General features: G+C 45.3%; 1 long non-coding RNA gene across 1 annotated transcript in view; it reads left to right on the top strand.

The window, feature by feature from the left end:
• The first annotated feature begins 581 nt into the window (after window positions 1–581).
• LOC120932905 overlaps window positions 582–19327 on the top strand; it is a 30440-nt gene continuing 11694 nt past the window's right edge. The window contains exons 1-2 of the long non-coding RNA XR_005748040.1: window positions 582–724; window positions 18347–18478. This is a non-coding gene — a long non-coding RNA (uncharacterized LOC120932905). The remainder of the gene's footprint in view (window positions 725–18346; window positions 18479–19327) is intronic.

Raw genomic sequence — 19327 nt, forward strand, 5'->3', positions numbered from 1 at the left:
GGTATCTGTAGACATTCCCTATAACGTATGGTATCTGTAAAGAATCCCTATAATGTATGATATCTGTAAAGAATCCCTATAATGTGTGATATATAATGTACGGTATCTGTAGAGATTCCCCATAATGTATGGTATCTGTAGAGATTCCCCATAATGTATGGTATCTGTCGAGATTCCCCATAATGTATTGTATCTGTAAAGAATCCCTATAATGTATGATATATAATGTATGGTATCTGTAGAGATTACCTATAATGTGTGATATATAATGTACGGTATCTGTAGAGATTCCCCCATAATGTACGGTATCTGTAGAGATTCCCTATAATGTATGGTATCTGTAGAGATTCCCCATAATGTATGGTATCGGTCGAGATTACCCATAATGTATGATATCTGTAAAGAATCCCTATAATGTATGATATATAATGTATGGTATCTGTGGAGATTCCCCATAATGTATTGTTTGCTGCACACCCCTCCCCATAGATCTCTCCTGAGTCTCCTCCCCTCCTTGTTCCGCTGGCTCCTCCCTCTTTAAACGCAGCCAGTCCCCGTGTCCTCACGTTCCCCCTGCCCTGGCGTCCCCCTCTCTATGGTAACCACGAGCCCCCAGCCAATCAGTGCCGACCGCACGTTCAGCACGTCCCCTGGCTGGCAGCGGAGTCTGCCCTCCAGTGTATGAGGCGGGAGGGGGAGCGGGTCAAACCATTCCTTCCTGAGGGTAAGCCGGTTATCAAACAAAAACTTCCCTTTCCTTTATTTACTATAATTTGTTCATTTTTATTACACAGATTTAGAATAATTTAGTATTAACAGAAAACTCCACAAAACACTCACACCTATAAAAACGAATCCCCAAGAGCCAGATTTGCATTGCTATTTACCCCTCAGTTGTAGTTGGTACGCTCCAGCGGGAGTTCCGCTCTAATATGTTCATTTTTATTAATGTGTGCTATTTATATATATTGTGAGGACTTTTATATATGAGGCTATTAGAGTTTTCTTGTTTTGCTTTTGGTTTTCTGTGCTGATGCCTCATACATCAGAAACGCCACTCTGGGGAAGGCAGAACTAAGCAGAAACCTGACATTTTCTCAATAAAGGTTTCTGCTTTACCTCCCAGTTAATATATGAGAGAGCCTGGAGACTAGCAATTACCACAAAGGGAGAGATATGTCTGCTCAGCAAGGATCTGCCTGGTCCCAGGAGGAAGAGGGAAAATCTCGTCATCAACACCTTCATAATAATAATAATAAAAACACAATAATAATAAAACATAACATAATAACACAATAATAATAAAACATAACAATAATTTAAATATATATTAAAATATATAAACATTATAGTAATATTCAACATAGCATAACATTATTAAAAAATTGTATTAATAAATATAAAATAATAATTACAAAAAAATAAAATAACACTAACAATGAACCAAAAATTATTATAACTACCGTATTTATCGGCGTATATGGCGCACTTTTTTGCCCTGAAAATCAGGGCAAAATCGCGGGTGCGCGATATACGCCGATACCCGCTTTCCCGCGCCGAGTTTTGAATACTGCGCCGACATATACCGAGCGCAGTACACTCGGGTATAGTCGGCCAGTCTCGGCTTCTTCCGCGGTCACGTCCTGGACATACAGGACGTGAGCGCGACAGTTGCCGAGCCTGCCCGAGTGTACTGCGCTCGGTATATGCTGGCGCAGTATTCAAAACTCGGCGCGGGAAACGAGCGGGGAGGACGCGAGGACGCCGCAGAAGGACACCGGACCCGCCGAAGAGGACACCGGACCCGCCAAAGAGGACACCGGACCCGCCGCAGAAGGACAGCGAAGCCGCAGAAGGACACCCGAAGCCGCAGAAGGACGCCGGACCCGACGAGGCCGCCGATGGACGCCGCGCAAGACACCAAAACTGTAAGTACAAAAATAACTTTTTTTCCACAGGATTGGGGGGCACTTTAGGGGTGCGTGGTATACGCGGGAGCGCGTTATACCGCGATAAATACGATAATTACAAATCTATATACTGTATACATTGAGGCAATTGTTGGTGAAACTCAAGAAAAATTGTGAAATGAAGAACTGTTATCTTCCACCTACTTACACTTGTATTTTGGCACAATTATGTGGTCTTTTGAGAATGACGTCTTTGGTTTCTTCCAAATACATCTGAAGTATGAAGGCAACAAAGATTGCCCACAAATCTTAAAGAGGAAGTAAACCCTCTCTAAAAAAAAAAAAAACCCTGCAAGACAAAGGCATAATGAGCTAGTATGCATATCATACTAGCTCATTATGAATTACATACCTGAGAACGAAGCCCCCCGCAGCGGTCCACGGACACCTCCTCAGTCGCCGCCACGATACCCCCGCTTTAACTAAGCGCAGTTCATAAACATATATTAACATTTACTAATTACCAAAAACAGTAAAGTATTCCAGTGCCACGTTGTTCAATGAGTGCATAATGTAGCATGGTTAAAGTGGTTGTAAACCCTTAGACCCGGTTCACACTGGGGCGACTCGTCAGGCGACGCAGCCGCCTGACAAGTCGCGTCCCATTCTAGTGAATAGAACCGTTCTAATAGGAGGGGGCGACTCAGGGCGACCTGCATTGACTTCTATACAGAAGTCATTTTGCAAGTCGCCTTTAGATGTTGTCTTCATGTCGCCTGGCCGAGTCGCCCCCGAAGTCGTGCCGCCCCTGTGTGAACCGGCTCTAAGGCCTCGTACACACGATAGGTTAACCAGTGGACAACGGTCTGAAGGACCGTTTTCATCAGTCCAAACCGATCGTGTGTGGGCCCCATAGGTTATTTAAACTTAGGTTAAAAAAATGACAACTTGCTTTAAAATTGAACCTATGGATTCCTAACCGATGGGTCAAAACCGATCGTTAGTATGCAAAACCATCAGTTAAAAACCCGCGCATGCTCAGAATCAAGTCGACGCATGCTTGGAAGCATTGAACTTCGTTTTTTTTACGTCACCGCGTTCTGACAAGATCGTTTTTTTAACTGATGGTGTGTACGCACGACGGACACCTCAAACTCACTCATCCATGTCTTTATAGACCTGACTTTGTGCACTGGTCCAAATCATTTGGTGGAGGAGGGATTATGGTACAGGGTTGTTTTTCAGTGGTTGGGCTTGGCCCCTCAGTTCCAGTGAAAGGAACTCATAAGGCAGGGGAGCCCTCTGATGTGGCCCGCGACCTCCTGCTCTGGAATGGAATAAAATAGAATGGAATACTGTTATTAAAGGTAAGTTTGTTACTACACTCACATGGGTAGATTCAGGTAGGGGCGCCTAAAAATAGGTCGGCGTAGCCTAGCGTGTTTACACTACGCCGCCTTAAGTAAGAAAGTACATGATTCAGAAAGCACTTACCTCCTTACTTAGGGCGGCGTAGTGTAAACACGGCGGGCGTAAGGGCGCCTAATTCAAATGGGTAGGGGGGGGCGTGTTTAATGCTAATGAGGCTTGACCTCACGTTTTTTGAAGTTCCTTCTTACTGCGCAGGCGCCGGGCGCCTACATTTCCCAGGGCGCATTGCGGCTAAGTACGCCGTACTGGCCTATTGATTTCGACGCGGACGCAAACGACGTAACTCCCGATTCACGGACGACTTACGCAAACGACGTAAAAAATTCGAACCTCGCGGCGGGAACGGTAGCCATACTTTAACATTGTTATTCCACCTCATAGGTGGAATAACTTTAGGCCGCCTAAGGCCTTACGGAAACGACGTTAATCGACTGCGGCGGGCTCGCGTACGTTCGGGAATCGGCGTAAAAGCTAATTTACATAATCTACGCCGGCCGCAATGGAAGCGCCACCTAGCGGCCATCCAAAAAATTGCAAGCTAAGATAGAACGGCGCAAGCCGTCCTATCTTAGCTTTTTTTAAGCGTATCTCTGTTTGAGCATACGCTTAAACAAACGCCGGCGTAGATTCAGAGTTAGGCCGGCTTATCTACTGATAAGCCGGCCTAACTCTTTGTGAATCTACCTAATAGTGTATATATGGGCATATCTGTTCTTCAGTGGTTACTGGGCTGCTTTCAAACTGATCCACAGGTGCAGAGAAGTGCACCTGTGGGTTACCTGCACTGACCTGTAGACTGTTACTACCTGGGAGTTTGGTGTGCTGTGAGTAGAGTGGGCTCTATAGATCCGAGTGGGCTGCCATCCACTCGCTCTGCTTATTGTGGCCCGTGACTGGTTACCAAGTCGCTTAAGTGGCCCTTGCTCTTCAAAAGGTTGGGCACCCCTGTCTTAAGGCGTCGGCATACCAAGGCATTTTGGACAATTTCCTGCTCCCAACTTTGTGGCAATAGTTTGGGGGTGGTCCCTTCCTGTTCTCCAACATGACTGCACACCAGTGCACAAAGCAAGGTCCATAAGGACATGGATGAGCATGTATGGGGTTGAGGAACTTGACAGGCTTGCACAGAGTCCTGACCTCAACCCAATAGAACATCAGTGCCTGACCCCACAATTTTTAATTTTTTTTTGAAAAGCCTATGGCGTGTGAACACACCCAAAAACTCCACCCTGTGCAGAAAAATGTGCACACACATAAAGGGCCAGATTCACAAAGAGATACGACGGTGTATCTACAGATACACCATCGTATCTCTGACTTAGACAGGTCCTATCTATGCGCCTGATTCATAGAAGCAGTTATGCATAGATAGGGCGAAGATCTGACAGGTGTAACTGTGTTACACTCTCGGATCTTTTTTTTGATTTAAAAATGGCGCCGGGGGCGTTCCCGCTGATTTACACTGAATAATATGTAAATCAGCGAGATACGCAAATTCACGAACATACATGGACCCGACGCTGTGTTCTTACGTCGTTTCCGTAGCGCGGTACCCGTCGTATACTTACCCTTTCTAAAAGCAGGCGCAGCCAATGTTAAGTATGGCCGTCGTTCCCGCGTCGAATTTGATTTTTTTTACGTAGTTTCCGTAAGTCGTTCTCGAATACGGAACTACGTAGTTTACGTACGCGTCGCAACCACTGACGTCCTAGCGACGTCAGTGGGAGCAATGCACGCCGGGAAATTTCGCGGACGGCGCCTGCGCATTTAAATCGGCGCGGGAACGCGCCTGATTTAAATATGACACTCCCCTAGCCGCGGAATTTGAATTCCGCTGGGGGATTTAGGATCGCAAGTTTGGAGGTAAGTGGTTTGTGAATTAGCCACTTGCCTCCTAAACTTGCGGGAGCGGATCTTAATTCACGTAGATCGAGCGGATCTATAGATCCGCTGAGCTACGTGAATCTGGCCCAAAGAGTTTTCACAAAAACGTGCAGACGGGTGCAACGTCAAGTGGTCCTCCTGTGAAGAGGGACCCAAACACTGATCCCCCGGGGCGTTAGGCTCCAGACGGGGACTGAGGTACTGTGGTCCGAGCAACCGAAGCCGACACGGACCCAACTTCCTCGGAGGGACTGCCGAAACAGAACCCTCCCAGTACTAGGTGGGGCTCCCCCGAAGGGAGACCCCATGAGAGCAGGCGAACTAAGCCAGAAGGCCATGTCCACCCACTCCCAAGACGTTCAGGGCTGGCCCGAGGACCCGCACCCTACTAATCACACAGTGACACAAAACGTGCACAACAAAAAAAAGACAAAAATGTGACAAACATAGGCTTAAATTAAATAAAGTGGGGGAAAGGGATAGTGGAGAGGAGAGTGAAGAAGTGGTCATTGTGTTCAACAATGACCAGGCCCTCCGGCCAGGAATAAAAAATTCCTCCGGTCCTAGCCAAAAGGCCCGGCCCAGGAGGCAGGTGCTAAAAAAAGCGTGTATCTGGTGCAGTGACCGTGGTATCTTAAATCAATGTGTCCCTCACACACAGTGATCTTCAGATACCCCTGGACTGCCACTCCAGGGGCACATGCACCATAGGCTTTTCGTTCCATATCCGACCCCCCGACCGGCCAGTGCAGCCCTCCACCCCTGCCAGCTAGAGAGCCCTTCAAGGTTTTCTTGGGGAGAACTGCCTCTCAGGTAGCAGCCTTCGCCAATACTAGCCCTTCCAGACGCTCCGTCAACCCGGCGGATTTGCATGGTTCTACCCGTCTTACCACAGGGCATTACCAGCTCCTCCAACCAGGTCGCTGACAGAGATAGCACTTACACCAGCCAGCCAGAAGGCCAGACTAGAACTCGGCAAAAAGACCAGGACCAAACGCAGCACCCATCCTCACCAGGAGCACCCTTCCAGATGGCCCCACAAATGCGCTTCTGGAAGAATGGTCAAACATTCCCATAGACACACTCCTAAACCTTGTGCACAGCCTTCCCAGAAGAGTTGAAGCTGTTATAGCTGCAAAGGGTGGGCCAACTCAATATTGAACCCTACGGACTAAGACTGGGATGCCATTAAAGTTCATGTGCGTGTAAAGGCAGGCGTCACAATACTTTTGATACTATAGTGTATACACTGTATATACACACAAATGCAATTATATAAATACCTTGAGGTTGCCTTTGAAATGCATGATGGGTAAAGTTTCAGCTTTGTCAGCACAAGATATAAAATATCAGATTCCATATAATGAAGGCGAGTCTAGTAAAACTACAAATGGCATTTGAGCAATTTTGCCATCAATGCATGCAAGAAAATAAAAATAGTTACTGTATATATTTCTGTCAGTAAATTAATGATCACCCCACCTTACTAAAACATTTTGTAAAAAAAAAAAAAAAAATCTTATCTACAATGTAGACAAATGGAGAGAAAAACAAGTCAAGCTGGATTTTCTCGTTAGGCGCTCTTGCATATCAGAAACAAGCAATCTGTCAAGAGTCGCATACCTGGTTTCGGCGTCTAACGGCTACAGAAAATATTGACATGCCATGAGCTCAGTAAGCAGCATATTATTCATAAAGATCTGTCAGGTGTAAATGTTCAGCTTTAGAAGATGTTGTGTTGTCCTGTAGCAACTGATAAGATTATAACTGCCTTTTCTTTACAGCACGGATTTGAAAATTGAACAGTTTGAAAGTGTATTTAAACCCAAGGACCGTCCCTAGATGCAGTGGCTGCACTCGTTTCAGTTTTTATGTTTTTTTCTTTCCTTTAATTTCATCAAGTAATCCCCCCAATAACACGCTTCCTGTCCTAGTGTGACAACGTTCATTTACTGTACTGTATCTGTGCGGGAGCAGTGTCGTCAACCTCAGTGGCGGCTGGTGCTCAAAAGTTTTGGGTGGGCGCAAACAAACTGAAAAAAAACCCCACATCAATTGCAGCCACTGTGTCCATCAAATGCAGCTACTGTGCCATCAAACGCAGCCACTGTGCCCATCAAACGCAGCCACTGTGTCCATCAAATGCAGCCACTGTGCCCACTAATTGCCGTCACTGTGCCATCAAACGCAGCCACTGTGCCCATCAAACGCAGCCACTGTGCCATCAAACGCAGCCACTGTGCCATCAAACGCAGCCACTGTGCCATCAAATGCAGTCACTGTGCCATCAAACGCAGCCACTGTGTCCATCAAATGCAGCTACTGTGCCCACTAATTGCCACCACTGTGCCATCAAATGCAGCCACTGTGCCCATCAAACACAGCCACTGTGCTCATCAATTGTCGCTAATGTGCCCATCAATTGCTGACATTGTGCCCATCAATTGCTGACACTGTGCCTATCAATTGCTGACACTGTGCCCCATCAATTGCTGACACTGTGCCCATCATTTGCTGCCAGTGTGCCCATCATTTGCTGCCAGTGTGCCCATCATTTGCCGCCAGTGTGCCCATCATTTGCTGCCAGTGTGCCCATCAAATGCTGCCAATGTTCATCCCCCGCCTGCCCGGCACTTACTGTACCTTGTCTCGGTGAGGCAGCGGTGTCCTCCATGCTCCTTGATGTCTTCTCTCATCGTCTCTTTCTGTCCTCTGCGATAGGCGTCCAATCACATCGCCAATCACATCGCCACAAAATAGTAAGATAACAGCTGTACCAACCTTCTGTCATAGGGCTTGAAGCGTCTTGAAGTGAAAAACACTTTTTTATTCATTTTTTTGTAACCACTTAAATACAGGGCACTGGGGAAAGCCAATTTTCAGCTTTCAAGACTGTAACATTAAGTAGAGTAAAAAAAAAATAGGGGGTACCATCATCCGAGTAGCAATAGTGGATAATTGAGTGCAAGGAGACTGTTCCCCACAGAGGGTCTCCAAAGCAGGGAAGGGAAAAAAGGGGAAAAAAATGGACTATCTCGATATCCTGAACAGATTACACATCAAGTAAAAAACATGAATTTTATTGATACATAGTTAAAGTGGCAGTAAACCCATATGAAAAAAAAATGCAAGACAAAGGCATAATGAGCTAGTATGCATCACATACTAGCTCATTATGAAGTACTTAGCTTAGATCGACACTGTTGGAACGGGTTAGGAGGCTCGGGCACTGTGATTGGCTGGAGCTGCGCTGACGTCACTTCCAGGCATGCACGTGGGAGCCGCCGGTTATGGCGCAGGCCCTTTAGAAACAGCACCATCGAGCTGCTTCTTCAGTGTGCATGCGCCGATGATGCCGGCCCAAGCGTATATGGTGAATATCTACTAAACAGTGCAAGTTTAGGAGATAGTCACAGTACCTACAGGTAAGGCAAGTCTTATTATAGGTTTACCTGTAGGTAAAAGTGGTAGTACTGGGTCTACAACCACTTTAAAACATAATGAAGTATCCACATACAATTTATAACAAAAACTACAGATGTAGATAAAACTATACAACGTTTACATTACACTGGTACTCAGTATACAACATGATGAAAAACAGGAGTTATATATTCCACAGTGCACGAACATCCTCTACATGTTTCGCGGCTCTAGACCGCTTCTTCAGGAGGAACAGAGAATAAACTCTACAGATAAAGTAATAAAGTTTACATGTTAAGCACCAATAAATACTGCATATAGGCAAAGTGAAAAACAACAAATTTGGGGAAATTCAATCGCTTACCAGTGAGGGCCCATAGAAAGATTAGGGACCAAACAGCAGTGTCACTAGAACCCTGTGGTGGACATGGGTGATTGGATAGGTGATGGATTTGCTAGGGCTAAACAGCCACTAGAAAAAAGGATTTTATACAAAGTTTATATTAGTACAGAGATATCCATATAGAGAATAATGTATGCAGAGGAAAGGGGTACGAATGTAATACGGATAACTAACCTGTAAGGCCAGAAATTCTGTATCTATATCAGGGGGGAGAGAGGGCAACCAATATGAGGCTGGGGTCGGGTATAGATACCCCCACAGGCAGATCCCGACTTTATTGTCGCAATGACACGGTGCCTGGACTGATTCCAGTGACATCAGCAGAGAGCGGACTTCAGAGCGCTCTCTGCTGAAAACAAGTCACAGGAGTGCAAAAGGAATTGCACTCCTGTGATCCATAGGAGAAACAAGCTCAGGCTGGACTTCTACTTTATTGTACTTCTTTTGCAAAAATAAAACAGCTTTCCATTTATTCTACACAGGCTTACCTTACTCTCTTCATAGCTGTTGAAAAACACATATCCATTACTTCTGCCTGACTTCCTGGACAGACTTTAGGTCATGACACAGGAAGGAGTTGACCAGCTGATCTCATTAGCACACACCCTTCATCATCCACCCTCAGCTGGTCAACTCCTTCCTGTGTCATGACCTAAAGTTTGTCCAGGAAGTAAGTCAGAAGTAATAGATAATGGTTTTTAAACAGCTACTGAAGAGAGTGAGGTAAGCGGGTGTAGAATAATTGGAAAGCTGTTTTATTTTTACAAAATAAGTACCTTAATGCTATATTGGTACATAGGGGGGCTGGAATAAAAAAAAAAAAGGGGGAACAAAGGTGAACTTGACCTTTAAGATTTAGCAAAAACCAAAATATCGATCCTTTTTGTAGCCTTTCTTTGTGAGTAGCATACTCGCAAAATAAGTATTCTTTTATTTATATGTCCCAGTAATGCGAGTCGAATCACGGTCCATGAAAATGTGAATCAGTTGACTGACTCACCTGTGCTCACACAGGAACTGTTCTGTGTCTGAGACAGGAAAGGCGGTCGCTGTACCATGGCGTTCTTCTACTGTTGTAACCTGTCTCAGGTAACAGATAAGGTGTGTTGTTATTATTACCATTTACCATGTTTAAATAGAAGCGACATATTGCACAGTATTTTCTATACAGGTTATGTAAGATCTATTGTGTAGGGCGCTCTGATTCCTCCAGTATTGAATCGTATTGTAACTGTACTCTCTGACCTCATGTAGTAAAGCGCTGCACAATCTGTTGGCGCTATAAAAACCTTGTATAATAATAATATTTCTTTCCTATCGCCGACCAAATAGATTGGCAATAAAGAGAAGGGAAAATTAGTTTCTGTGGCTGATGAAGAGCAATTAAAGTGAACCTGTTGCTTTGTCATCTAGTAATTGATGGAAAGACAAACCGATTAGGTTGCACTGAGGTGGAGGCACTAAAATGCTGCACTGATGGGGAACTGATATGCAGCAGTCATGGGCATTGGTAGGCAGCACTGATAGGTGGCACTGATGGGCATTGATGGGCAGCACTGATGAGCACTGAAAGGCAGCACTGACTGGCATCACTAATGGGCACTGATTAGTGTCACGGATGGGCACTGCTGGGGCTTTACCGTAATCAGTGCACTGATGGTCAGTGTCCTGATTACCTGTGCTGGTCTCCCCTGCGAGGAGATGCCGCTGATCGTATCTCCTCGCCACACACTCTGTCAGTGTGAGGCAAAGAGAGCCCATAAACCGCACTTCCGCATTTACATGTGACTGGTTGTGATTGGACACAGGCGATCACATGGTTAAAGAACCACGGCTCTTTACCAAGATTGGGGTCGCGCCGTGTCCTAGGGACAAACTCTTTAGCTATACACACCAAACTGAGCATGTGCAGAGTGCCCCCGGGAGATGGATTAGGGACTGGGGAAGATCAGAGAAGACAGGATCAAGCAGTCTTTTTTTACAATACGGAAGATTAACCCCTTAGGTTCCACAGTGAGTATAACAAGCATGCTGTACTGCATATACAGACTGATTTTACTACTGTGGGTTTAGTGACACTTTAACATGAAAGAACACATCTGCTGCTAGGACCAATTTGCATGTACAACAACAGTTAAGGATATCAGACACACATAGGGCAGCTGAAGACATCAATCATTGTCAACACAGTGGCTCAGTGGTTAGCACGTCTGGGTTCCTTGGTTCAAATCTTGGTTAGGACACCGTTTGCATGTTTTTGTTGTGCTTGTTTGGGTCCCCCCCACACTCTAAAGACATGTAGGTCGGTTAAATGCTTCCTGTCTAAATTAAACCCTAGTATGTGAGATAGGTACCTTAACCCTTTCACGACTAAGCCTATTTCTGACATTTGGTGTTTACAAGTTAAAATCTGTATTTTTTGCTAGAAAATTACTTAAAACCCCCAAACATTATATATACATTTTTTAGCAGAGAATCTAGAGAATAAAATGGCGATAGTTACAATATTTTTTGTCACATGGTATTTGTGCAACTGTGTTTTAAACACACTTTTTTGGTAAAAAAGCGAAACCGTAAAGTTAGCCCAATTTTTTTATATAATGTGAAAGATGATGTTACGCCAAGTAAATAGATACCAAACATGTCACGCTTTATAATTTGCACGCACTCGTGGAATGGCGTCAAACTACGGTACCTTAAAATCTCCATAGGCGGAGCTTTACATTTTTTTTATGGTTAGAATTATTGCTCTCGCTTTGACAATCGCGGCGATACCTCACATGTGTGATTTGAACACTGTTTACATATGCGGGCGCGACTTCCGTATGCGTTTTCTTTGTTGTGTGTTTTTTTCTTATATATTTTATTTATTTTTATATTATTAAATTGTGTTTAAAAAATAAATAAAACATTGATCACTTTTATTGCTGTCGCAGGGAATGTTAGGCTGCATTCACATCTAGACGGACGAAATCGCGGCGTTTTGTCGCCGCAAATCGCGGTAAAAATAGCGGCGTCTTGTACCGCGATTTGCGGCGACAAAACGCGGGTATTGTCCGCCTAGATGTGTCCCAAGATGACCCCCTCTATGGAGATGATTGCCATCTCCTAGCCGAACGCTCGAAGACGCCTGAAAAAAAGGTCCGGGACCTTTTTTCACGCCGCAGGCGACAGGCGTCCGGCGTTCGGCGTGGAGATGTGAACCATCTCCATAGAGGGACATGTATTTCCAGCCCTCTGGCGGCAGAGGCGTAGCGCTACAGGCGTAAAAACGCCTAGATGTGAATGGGGTCATAACATCCCATTTGACAGTAATACGGTAGGTGGTGATAGGTTTATGGAGGGATCGGGGGTCTAAAAGACCTCCAATCCCTCCTTTGCACTTCAAAGTATTTAGATCACCAAAAACTGTGATTCCGAATACTGTATATTTTTTTAAATCTGGCGCCAATGGCAGCCGAGTAAACCAGAAGTGACGTTGTGACGTCACTTCCGTGTTTACATTCAGGAGACTGGAACAAAGCCATTTACACCGGATCGCGGATCGGGTCTACCGGTGGGACGGGAGGCCCTGTTACAGTGGCGGAAGGCGGTGGGAGAGGGAATGTCCCCTTCCGCTCCTCCGGGATAACAACCGAACGGCTTTTAGTTTGCCTAGATGCAATGCCGCAACGCATAGAAAACCCATGCCGTTTTTTTATAAAAAAATTGGCGTGGAGTTCCCCGTCATGATAACAGCGGCCAGACTTCCCACCCCTCTCCCAGGTGAGCAAATCCGCAGCTAAAACGCAAAGGAACCGCTGAACAACTGTTTGAGAACTTGGCAAAGAAACCGGAGCTCAAAAACACAACGCACAAGTGTGAATCCAGCCTTAAAGCGGAGTTCCGGCCACAATTTCACTTTTTAAATATAAATACCCCTGTAATACACAAGCTTAATGTATTCTAGTAAAGTTAGTCTTTAAACTAAGGTCCGTTTTGTTAGGTTGTTACAGAATTTAGACACTTTATAAAATATAAATTTACTGGGGCCATCTTAAGTGTGGGCATCATGAAGCCAGACTGTATGACTTCCTGGATTTCAGCCTTGCAGATCTCGCACATGCTCAGTGCTGCACAAGCAGTGTAATAGGTTTCAGATCAGGTTTCAGCACCTGTAATGTCCAAGTCACATGATTCTTCGAGACTGGGGAGTGCACAGACTCCTGAAAAGTTACACCCACTACATTCCCAGGAGTCTGTGCGGTGTAGGTTAGGAAGCTTAAGCACCTAGGTGCAGGAAGAGGGAAGATTAACTATTCTGCCTAGCAACAACACTTTGAAGGCATCTAAAAAAAATATTTTTTTCTTAAAGGACTAATGACATTTTTTTAAAACTACTGATGTAATGTTATATTTATGGGTGGAACTCCACTTTAAGTTTTGACCTCATATTAGATGGTTTTGGTAAATCTGAAGACAAAAATCTGCAGAAAATCTAATAGTGTGTATGGGGTCTGAGGGCAGGGACTGATGTGAATGTGCAATATGTAAAGCGCAGCGCTGTGTAAATTGATGGTGCTATAAAAATACCTGTAATAAATTGGCATCCCTTTGAGTATGTGGCATCTAGGGTTATACAGAACTGGCACACTGTAATGTTTTTTTCCCAAATCAGACAACAATTCAGTGAGGAATTCTGATACATATGTTAATGCTCGGTCACCAGCCTGCAAACAATACATTTTTAATACACCCTCCAGGGTTGTGAACAACCGTCGCATTTTCTACGCCCGCCGCCTGGCTCTGCTCTTCCCGCGAGTGTTGTGCTATGCGCACAGAGAGACTCTTGAAAGGGAACATGTGCTAAACGAGACACATAAAGGGGGACCGCCGAGATCTGCTAATACAAAACTCTTTGCACCTGCACTGAATATCCAGAGAGATTAAACCTGCCACATATTCAAAAAGAACAATTCACATGGGGAAAGAGAAGAAAATCTCACCACATGCGGCCCTCATCAAATTTCCTGAGATTGAAACACCACTGTTTCACCCTAGTAAAAAATAAATAATAATCATACATTACATTTTCATCATTTACTTTATTATTGAAAATCACTTTAAATGTAAATTATTGAAATGACTGTATCTACAATGTCCTCTAAATTCTCATATAGGCCTTAACATATTATTATTACTTTTTTTGTAGTTTGAAGTCATTTTCTAAATCTGCAGCTTTTTTATACATTATGGGCTAGATTCAGGTAGCTGGGCGCATTGTTACGGCGGCGTATCGTATCGTATTTACGCTACGCCGCCGTAAATCAGAGAGGCAAGTGCTGTATTCACAAAGCACTTGCCTCCTAAGTTACGTTGGCGTAGCGTAAATGGGGCCGGCGTAAGCGCGCCTAATTCAAATGAGTATGAGGGGGGCGTGTTTTATGTAAATGGATGGTGACCCGACGTGATTGACGTTTTTTACGAACGGCGCATGCGCCGTCCGTGTACATATGCCAGTGTGCATTGCTCCAAAGTACGCCGCAAGGACGTATTGGTTTTGACGTGAACGTAAATTACGTCCAGCCCTATTCGCGAATGACTTACGCAAGCGACTTAAAAAATAAAAAATTTGACGCGGGAACGACGTCCATACTTAACATTGCGTACGCCTCATAGAAGCAGGAGCAACGTTACGCCGGAAAAGCCTTACGCAAACAACGTAAAAAAATTCCTCCAGGCGCACGTACGTTTGTGAATCGGCGTATCTATGTCATTTGCATATTCTACGCCGAAAACGACGGAAGCGCCACCTAGCGGCCAGAGTAAATATGCACCCTAAGGTACGACGGTGTAATTGACTTACGCCAGTGGGATCTTAGGCTAATTTCGGCGTATCTTGCTTTCTGAATACAGGAAGAAGATACGCCGGCGCAGCTTTGAATTTACACGGCATATCTATAGATACGCCGGCGTAAATCAATGCTGAATCTAGCCCTATACCTTTTGATCCTGCCATGTTTAGGTACTTCCTGTTATAGGGTGACAATGTTCTGTTCCTGTCTCCCAAATGTGCTACTGGGTTTTCACCCTGTCACACAGGCTTCCAATAAAGATTACAAGTGACCATTTCGACACACATAATGCAGTCACGGTCCATTGTTGTCCCCATCAGGAAACCCTGCTCTGAAAAATGCCATGTAGCCACCACTTGGCTGCACGGAGACAGAAAGTGACTGCAAAGAGACAGCAGTAGATGAGCAGCACTGAGATGCAACAAAGGATGAAACATGGTGAAAACTCCCATTATGTCCTGTGCACACGACCGGCTTTCCCGTCGGAATAAACTCTGACGGTTTTTCCGACGGAGTTTCAACGGAATTCCGCTCAAGCTGTCTTGCATACACACGGTCACACCAAATTCCGACCATCAAGAACGCGGTGACGTACAACACTACGACGAGCCGAGAAAAATTAAGTTCAAGCATGTGTCGAATTGATTCTGAGCATGCGTGGTTTTTAGTCTGTCGGAATTGCATCCAGACGATTTTTTTCATCGGAAAAATTGAGAACATGTTTTCTATCTAATTCCTTCGGAATTCCTGATGGAAAAAGTCTGATCGGGCATATACACGGACGTAATATCCGATAAAAGGCTTCCGTCTGACTTGGAGGAGATCGTCGAGTGCCGTTCAGACAGGAGAGTATTTCCTGTTTACACAGCGACCCGTGTAAAAGGTAGTCCCGTCTCTTGTGCTGCCATTGGACAACTGTTCTGTCCATCACAGGAGGCGGGACTTTCAATTAAAGAGCCCCGTCGAGAAAACAGGCATTTCTCCTGTTTGTCTGTTGGCACTTGTCCCGCCCCATCCTCTGCAGGCTGCACTGACGGCAATGGTAAATCTGTATTCATGGCATTACGGTGGGTTCTGCATTCATGGCAATACGGTGGGTGCTGCATTCATTGCAACACGATGGGTGCTGCATTCATGGCAATACGGTGGGTGCTGCATTCATGGCAATACGGTGGGTGCTGCATTCATGGCAATACGGTGGGTGCTGCATTCATGGCATTACGGTGGGTTCTGCATTCATGGCAATACGGTGGGTTCTGCATTCATGGCAATACGGTGGGTTCTGCATTCATGGCAATACGGTGGGTTCTGCATTCATGGCAATACGGTGGGTTCTGCATTCATGGCAATACGGTGGGTGCTGCATTCATGGCAATACGGTGGGTGCTGCATTCATGGCAATATGGTGGGTATTGCATTCATGGCAATACTGTGGGTATTGCATTCATGGCTATACGGTGGGTGCTGCATTCATGGCAATGGAGTGGGTGCTGCATTCATGGCAATGGAGAGGGTAATGCATTCATGGGAATGGAGTGGGTGCTGCATTCATGGCAATACGGTGGGTGCTGCATTCATTGCAACACGATGGGTGCTGCATTCATGGCAATACGGTGGGTGCTGCATTCATGGCAATACGGTGGGTGCTGCATTCATGGCAATACGGTGGGTGCTGCATTTATGGCATTACGGTGGGTTCTGCATTCATGGCAATACGGTGGGTTCTGCATTCATGGCAATACGGTGGGTTCTGCATTCATGGCAATACGGTGGGTTCTGCATTCATGGCAATACGGTGGGTGCTGCATTCATGGCAATACGGTGGGTGCTGCATTCATGGCAATACGGTGGGTGCTGCATTCATGGCAATATGGTGGGTATTGCATTCATGGCAATACTGTGGGTATTGCATTCATGGCTATACGGTGGGTGCTGCATTCATGGCAATGGAGTGGGTGCTGCATTCATGGCAATGGAGAGGGTAATGCATTCATGGGAATGGAGTGGGTGCTGCATTCATGGCAATACGGTGGGTGCTGCATTCATGGCAACAGTGAGGCTGTGATTGGGCACTGATTAGGCTGCATTGATGGGCACTGACCCTTATTTTGCTTCACAGTTCTTTATTAAAAATGTAAGATTTTTTTTCCTAAAACTTCCTTTTTAAAGTGAAGGTGCGTGTTATACGCCGATAAATACGTCATATCCAAATAACACGCCCAAGCTCATCACTTCACTACACACAGCCACAAAGGCAAGAGAATTCTTGTTGGGCAATGTATTTGTGCTCAGATGAACACACTTAGACCGAATTTTAATGGTTTAAAGAATGTCAGGCAAAATAGTCGGCCCTCATGCACGTTTACTTCATCAAATCTGGCCCTCTTTGAAAAAAGTTTGGACACCCCTGATCTAGGCTATCATTACATTTTGTACATACAAAGGGCCAGATTCACAAAAGAGATACGACGGCGTATCTCCTGATACGCCATCGTATCTCTGTGATCCGCCCGTCCTAACTATGCGGCTGATTCATAGAATCAGTTACGCATAGATAACCACTTACGCTGTAAACTTGCGGCGGTGTAACGTAAATCAGATACGTTACGCTGCCGCGGAGCAACGTAAATGTACCTGAATCTGGCCCAAAGCTTTTATAACATGGTCCAGTATTGTAATGAATATATAAATGTGGTTTGTCTCTTTTACATGTATATAATACATCAGAAATATTATAAAATTCCCCGTAAATGTACAACATTTCCTGTTTCAGAAGAAAATGATATTGTACTTTTTTTTTTTTCCTTCCTCCGAGCTCCTATGTATGTTTTACTAATGCATTCTTGGAATGAAACGGTTTGTGCCAACCTTTGCATTTACCAGGCTAATGTAATTAGGGGGTTCCAGGAAAGTGTTTTTAGATTAATAGTTTCACTATTACATGACTGATGGAAATGAATGAGCAATTAGTGCAGAGGTGCAAGCAATACCGGGTAAGCCAAAGCATTACGAAAAATAAGTATATTGAGAATAGTAAAACGCAGAAAGCAAACGCGGCTCGGAAGCCAGGAACGTCGGCTAAGACAAACAAATGCCATATTGTGTGTAGGAAGAAACGTGAATGGAAAAGGGGTTTTAATATTTAGTTGCTGAGCAGGCAGTGAGATTTCTCCGTCACGCTGAAACAGGTGAAATTGCTGATCCTGCGTGTGTGTCGCTTTGAAAAAAGAGCCTGGCAACCAAATGTGTACTTTAAAAGCCATTTAAGATAAAAAGGGGAAAAAAAAGAACACTGTAGCTAGGCAACCTTTATAGTTGGAAGCTGGATCATTCTATGTGTGCATACCTTCTAACACTTTAAGGTGGACCCTTTAGTAACTTGATAAATCTGCATGAATATATTCCTGACATGTCTCAATATACAGTAACTGTATTTTTTTTTTTTTTTTTTTTAACTCCAGCTTTAATGATTGAAAAGCTGTCCTACAGTGCCAGACCGGTGATTTTTGCCTAGGCTGCAGGCAAGAGAAAGCATTTCCTCCATTTCCTCTGTGATCAGACTGCAACGGTGTTGCCTTGTAGCAAGTCATAAGGTGAGAGGTCGCAAGAGGGCCTAAACTGTGTCAGCAGGGCCGGTGCTACCACAAGGCAAACTAGGAAGCCGCCTAGAGTGCACTGCTGCCTAGGGGCGCCCGGCCACTGGTTTCCCTCCACGTCTGCATGCTCTGCAGGCTGCAGCATGTAACTAACTCAGTCTCAGGCAGCTGCTCCATCCGAACTGTAATGTACCGTATTTATCGTGTATACCGCGCACTCCTAAAGTTGCCCCGAATCCTGTGGAAAAAAGTTTTTTTTGTACTTACAGTCTTGGTGTCTTGCGGGGCGTCCATCGGCGGCTTCGTCGGGTCCGTCTGCGGCTTCGGGTGTCCTCTTCGTCCGGCGTCCTTCTGCGGCGTCCTCGCATCCTCCCCGCTCGTTTCCTGCGCCGAGTTTGAATACTGCGCCGACATATACAGAGCGCAGTACACTCGTGTATTGTCGGCAATGCTCGGCTACTCTCGCGCTGACGTCCTGTACGTCCAGGACGTCAGCGCGGGAGGAGCTGAGACTGCCCGACAATACACGAGTGTACTGCACTCGGTATATGTCGGCGCAGTATTCAAAATTGGCGCGGGAAAGCGGGTATCGGCGTATACCGCGCACCCACGATTTTACCCTGATTTTCAGGGCAAAAAAGTGTGCGGTATACGCCGATAAATACGGTAATTAGAGGCGCAGTGCAGCACTGGAGCTAGCACTAGAGGAAGCAGAGCCGATGCTTCCTGTATAGTGCCGCCTCCTATCACATGGGCAGGGCAAAGGGGGTGGAGTCAGGGGTGAAGCCAATGGGGGCGGCAAAATGAGTTTTCGCCTAGGGTGTCAAAAATCCTTGCACCAGCCCT

The sequence above is a fragment of the Rana temporaria genome, chromosome 3 (assembly GCF_905171775.1).
Source record: "Rana temporaria chromosome 3, aRanTem1.1, whole genome shotgun sequence".
Classification (NCBI taxonomy): domain Eukaryota; kingdom Metazoa; phylum Chordata; class Amphibia; order Anura; family Ranidae; genus Rana; species Rana temporaria.